This window comes from Amaranthus tricolor, chromosome 2 (assembly GCF_026212465.1).
Source record: "Amaranthus tricolor cultivar Red isolate AtriRed21 chromosome 2, ASM2621246v1, whole genome shotgun sequence".
NCBI classification, from domain to species: domain Eukaryota; kingdom Viridiplantae; phylum Streptophyta; class Magnoliopsida; order Caryophyllales; family Amaranthaceae; genus Amaranthus; species Amaranthus tricolor.
Window position 1 is genome coordinate 31,567,396 of NC_080048.1, and position 6,857 is coordinate 31,574,252.

Here is a 6,857-nt window from a genome sequence, read left to right on the forward strand (position 1 = left end):
TATGAGTAGCTGTGAAGTCGTGGATAAAAATCTAAAAACTAATCAAAATATTACCTAAAATAGACATTTTAAAAGTTAAAGGGATAAATTGAAATGAAAAGTATATAAGTGTTTATATGTATTTCCACTACCAAGGTTATTTTAATCTTATGTCTCATTTTTCTTATTAGAGGTGTTCAAAATTGAATACCGGGTCGACCCGGATTCGGATATTCGGTTTTTCGGATACCTAAAAAACCTGATTTGGTTCAACCCGGATTAAACAGGATATTCAGATTCCCGGTTTTATTAGAATATTTTTTATTATTTTTTTTGTCTTTTTTTCATTCGACCATGCATTTTTTATCTCTACTTTTATTTAGAATATGTTTTCATATAAAATTCAAATACTAACTCTCTAAAAATATTTAGCTTATTTAGTCATAAAAGACAAATTAAGAAAATCAATGAATAACATTATTACACATTGGTTTATGTAAGAACAATTATAAAAAAACTAAAAATAAAAAAAGAATTTGCGAGAGAAAAATTATACTTCTATTAAGATTTAACCCAAGGTTAGCTTAATAGATGTCATCATAATTTTATTTACGAAAAAAGTAAAAAAATATATAATTATAAAACAAGATATCGGATATCCGGTTTCCAAAAATATGTGACTCAGATCTGGTATCTGATTTTAAAACTGAGTACCCGATCCGGATTATCCGATTTGCGAAAAAATATCCGATTTTTAAAATCGGATACCGGATAATCCAGATCGGATATGTTGGATGGGGCTTTTATGCACACCCCTATTCCTTATGATATATTCACATCAAATATTGAGTTAATATTTTGTAATAATTACCCTTATTTATGATTTTATGCTCTAACTATTTACACAATTACCATTATCTCTTAATGTTTTTTCATGAGGAAAAACGAGACAAAATTTGAAGAAGAGAATCTTACTCCCTCCGTTCTCTAATAATCTTTCCATTTGGAATATTCCATTTTAAAAGAAAGAAATTTAATTAATATTTTTAACACATATTTAAAAGATAAAATATATCCATTTGAGATCTCATTAGATTCGTCTTAATGTATACTTTTTATCATGTATTTTTTATAATGATTTATTATATGTATTTAGAGATATTGAGGTTTTAAATGTGTATTGAAAACTGTGCAAAAAGTAAATGGGAAAAACAAAATAAAATGGAGAGAGTATTGATCGGGACTTTACGTCCTTCACTAGTAATACCGCAAATGCATGGCGTAGCTTAGTACGAATGCAAGTACGGGTCGAATCCACGAGGAGTGGGCGTTAAGTCAATAGTTTTTCGATCGATTAGTGTGTTCGAAAACGTATAATAAGATGTTTTGAGATAGAAATAATTAAAGCAAGTAATTAAAAGTGCTCGATGAAAATAAAGTATAAAAGTAAATAAGGATACAATGAACTAAAGCAAGAATAAAATAATCAATGAGCTAAGAGGCATAAGTTAGGGTTTCTCACCAAAGTAGTGTTTACTAAACTTTAACCTAAAGTCATGGATGTTTTGTTATGGGGAAGAACGTATCACAAGTACTAATGTTCTCTCTCGAGCAACAAAAGCTTCCTAAAACATACTCAACTACCTATTCTCATGGAGCTAAGCATAATTTAAGACATAGAGCACACATTCAACATTTCCAAGCATCTACCTATTCTCATGGAGAAGTCTTAACTTTTAAGCATAGATTATCGTTAAAAATCGACTCTCGCCCACAATTCAACAATACTACAACATGATAGCAAAATTCATCTTAAACCATAAACAACACAACCAAGCCAAAAGTAAAGAAAGCAATTCAACATACATACATGGTGATAATGCCTAGCCTAAGCCAAAACAAACTACTCACTCATACTCATATTGAAATTGTAGATTGCAAACAAGCCAAGAACCATAAATGAATAAATTAAACTAAAGTATCCTAAAGAGATGAGTGCAATATAAGTTGAAGAACTACAAGCATGAATATATGAAACTAAAGGCAAACAATCAAAGATAACTAAGTGGCATGAATTGAAAACAATATAAGCAAAGATAGAAGTTACTCTTTTAGGTTCAATCTAAAGATGAACAAGATTGCTCCACCACCCCTAGGTTGTAGGAGGGGGGTGCCACTCCTAATGAATAGGGTAGGGTGGCTGGCAGTCTTGACAGCAGCAATTAGAAACAACAAATGTAATTGGACCTCGAATGATATTTAAAAAGATCGCAAAAGCTGTTGCCGCCCATCCCGCTCGACCAGAGTAGAGCCTGTCGACCAATCGAGCCACCATCAGGTCCAACATCAAAAACTTCAAAAATTGGACAGAATGTGAAAATTAGCTCCGCTCGACCTGAGCCATCTCGCTCGACCAGTCGAGTGGATGTCCTGTACTCCTGAATTGAATCCTGCTAATGATCGGAAGCTACTGGAAGTTTGAATGCACTTCGCTCGACTCGAGCCAACTTGCTCGACCAGTCAAGCGACCTTCAGGAATATGATACTCAGCTTTTGATCTCAAGTACATGCTCCTGGACTGCTCAGGCTACCTTGGCTCGAGCTCATTCTGGTCAAGTGGGTCTACTTTGGCTTCTTTTGGCTTGTTCTTATGGCTTGGCTCATGATGTTTCACTTCTTTGAGCCCTCGGCGTTTAGGCGAGCTATGTATGCAACAAAAGGGGCTAGTTTGTGCTCGGTGCTGATGATTAGATCCTGAAATGAAATAAAACACCAAAGCAACAAAACAAGCGTAAAATCCAATAAACAAATGCAATAACATATAGTTTCCTCACGCTAAACAAGTCACTTATAAGGGTAAATATAAAGATAAAATGTAGCTAACGAGTATATTATAATAAGAAACCTTTATTATAGGAAGTATATCAATTATAAATATAGAGGAAATGAAAGTTTCAAGACCCTTTTTAAAAAGGGTGAGAATATTTAATAAACTCAAAATCAAGTAAAAATAATGACTTTTATAAGAATTAATACAGGATAAATTCATGATTTTGTTATATAACCAAAGACATTTTAGTAAAATAGATTTTCTTGAAATGATAAATATTATATAGACAAACAAATTAAAACTATTTGTTATGATAAAATGGACAAACTTTTAGGGTGTTGTTTGGATGGAAGGAAGGAAATGGAGGGAAAGAAATTAGAGCGATTTGGAGGGATGAAAGATTTTTATTTGGATAACAAAATGAAAGGCAACGGATTTGGAGGGGATGAATTTGGAGAGATTGGATAAATAATTTTTTGTTAAGAAGTCAATCTTTTCAAAGTTGGAAAGATTTGAAGGGAAAGCATTTCCCTTTCTTTCGCTCCTAAACAAACAAGTGTTACTTTTCTTCTATTTCTCTTTCCGTTCTTTTTTTCCATTTTTACTCCATCTCATTCATATATTAGTATTTTTAGTTTTTGTCTTCTCCTTTAAACCATAGCAGACTAAACATTTTCAAACAATAACACTTTATTGTTTTGTACTTTATCATTTTAATTTTATCCATAAATTTAGTTTCATCTATATACCTTTTTAAAATCACTTATTTGATGTCTTATTTTTTTCATGATGAATTAAAATTTTTTATTATTTTGTAACAAAATCAAAAAACTAAAGTATTCTAAAGATAAATAAAGCTATGAACTTCATATGTCAGTTCATATTGATCATATTGCACTCTTATATTTTTAGATTTATCTCAAAAATATATATGTTTTTATAGATAATATATGCAAATTAATACTCTAGAAACTTTTAACCCAATAATTAAAGAAGAGAAAAATAACAAAAGTAATAGTATCTTCATTTCTCTATATTAGACTTTTTAATAGGCGGGCCACTTGTCAGTTTCGACCCACATAGCTCGAAAAACGAGTAAGTTTGGACAATAATATTGAAAAATTTTAATATTTGGACGGATAATACCCACTTGCTAAGTTAATCTAACGGGTTGTGGCACAAAAATAATTCTATTACCCAAGTTGTATGCTTATTTTATAAATATATAATTTTTCTAATTTTTTATTTTAAAATTATATGAGAAGATATAATATTCTTATAGTCCAAACTCTAAGTCTATAATCTATTTACTTTGATAGTCCAATAGTGTGAACATTTAGAGTTTTAACTTCACTTTCGTATATATTCCTCCTGCATTGTAAAATGTCTCGTCTTTTTTAAAAAATTTAATGTTTGTAGGATTTTGAACATTGCGTTGTATGATTTTTAAGATTGTACTTTAAATGTTTTACATTGGTCAAGTCCATTTATCCGCGGTTTCCGCCTGCTAAGAAAGAAGGTGAGTAGCAGCAAAAAATTAAGGTCTGCAATTACGGACGAGCTTTTGAAAATTCAAGCTCATGGGCTAATTTCTATAAGTATGTCGGCTCTGCTACCTGTCCAAACTCGTCCATAAAGACCCTTATTCTATAAATTAAGGGTAAGTCAAGTAAAATTTTATTTTATTTCTCTCAAAAAAAATTTTAGTTATATGATTAAATTAGTTATTAAGTGTCATCCAAAACCAAGTGTGATACATATAGAAAAATGGAGGGACTATCAAATATAGCTTGCAAAAACAATTTAATAGAAGTACTTCATAAGGGATTTGACTGATTAATACTATAATTTAGTAGTTTGATATTTGATTAAAAAAATATATATATATTTACTGTTGGTTCTTTACTCATGAAAAAATGGGATAAAACGCCAAAATTCAATAAACGAAGCTAATGATAGTAGTTTGATGGTTTTAGCCTAAAGGCTGTGTTTTTGACAAGCCGAAAAATATTGGTTGTTTTTGTTGGCTTTTAAATTAGTTAAAAAATTAAACTGTTTATGAAAATATTTGGTAATTTTAAGTATTGATTATTGGTTCTTTATAGCAAAAAAGTGGATTAATAGATTAAAAGTCAACTAAAAAAGCTAACTAAAGTAACTTTTTTATTTTAGCTTAAAAATCAGCTTTTCAGCTGGCTTAAAAGTCATTTACTAAAAACTTTTTTGGTTGTTTGACCAACCAATAAACCAAAAGCTAAAATCAAACCAAAAAGACCACGCAAAAAGTCATGAACCAAACACCCCTAAAAGCCTTTACAGCTAGCATAAAAAAGTCATTTATCAAATATATTATTTTGTTTGTTTTTTTAACAAATATATTATTTTGTTTGTTGGCTATATATGATTTTTGTACTTTCAAAGCATTTTTTAAGGTTTAAAATCTATAAATACATGTTTCTTAAAAAATTATAGTCTTTTTATCTTTCTTGATTACCACTATTTTGAGAGTAATAATGGTACTAATCTGCTTTTTTAAAAAACGTCCATAGACTTATTATTTTTTTTCTCTATGTCAACCACTTGTGTTTATCATCTAATTATTTTTGTCCTCTAATCAAATTCTTATTTTTACTAACTTTCACCAAAAACAATTGGTGTTTATTAAAAGTAACAAAAAATAGAAAAAATATATATTAAATTTTATACAATAAAATATCACATTTATTTATTTTAACGTTTAAAATAATGTAACAAAAAAATTGTTCACTTGAGTAGTGTACTTAAACAAATACTCCTAAGTAGGCGACTAGGAGTGTATACTTTCGTACAAGGAGTAGATTAGTAGTAAACGGAGTATCTAAATGACTAAATCTATATAAGATCACAAATTTGGACTGGTCACTCAATGAAGGTTGAGAGAAAAGAGGAGTCAAAACACTGACAAAAAGTTGTCATATGCATAACTAAAGAGAGAGAGAGAGAGAGAGAGAGAGAGAGAGACAGTCAGATTGTTTGAGGGGGAGAGCCTTTAGATTTTGGCTCATGGTGTCATGCTCGTAATTAAATAGCTATTACGTTATAGATATTGATATTTTCTTTGTTTTAAAATACATGCACTGAATATATTTTTAGCAGTTTAATATGTTTGTGGAATTATTTATATTTATAGTTATACAAAATTAAAAATTATAAAAATTTAATATTATAAAAATATGCAACGAGATGAATAAAACACGAACCTACATGGCCATGTTTTTTTCTCGTATAAGAGCTGAAATATGTAAATTACCATAGAATGATGAATAGTGAAAAAAATTAGTTTAGTGCAAGTAATATGAAATGGAGAAAGTACTATTAATCGTTCAAGCGTATTTTATATATTGCGGTTAATGTGTAAAATATATAGTTAAGCGGGATCTTGTTTGAGTAATCTAATCGAATACTATCATAATATTAATTTTTTTTTATAAGTTTTAGATGTTAATAGTTCAATGTATAAATGATCAAAATAACATATTCGATTACGTAAAAAGTCAAACATAGTAAGTATAGTGGAACATAAAAAGTACTATTCTACAGTAACACCCCGATCCCTCGGACCGTCATCCATCCTAAGATTACTCTGCACCAAGCACGCTTAACTTTGGAGTTCTTAGCAAATAAACTCCTAAAAAAAAATACACCTTATTAATATGATTATATGAGTAGTCTATAAATCTCTTTAAAGCTAAATTCAGAATATCATTCATTATACAAATTTAATATTAAAAATGACATATTAGCCTCAGTGCCGATTTCAATGTGAAGTACTTTACGTGCTAAAGGACAATTAGTCCTACTTGTAGAATTTTTCTAGCATCTTTTTCTTAAATTCTTTTTAATAAATCCTAAATTGAATCAATCTGCTTTTAATGTGGAAAAATTTGTAAAAACCCTATTCTATATTTAACGTTTATAGTCCTATAGGGTTTTTAAATGGGTCTTAAATTTGATCTAGTTCATATGGACCCATGTATTAAAGCTTTTTAAGACTTAAACTCCTACAAAT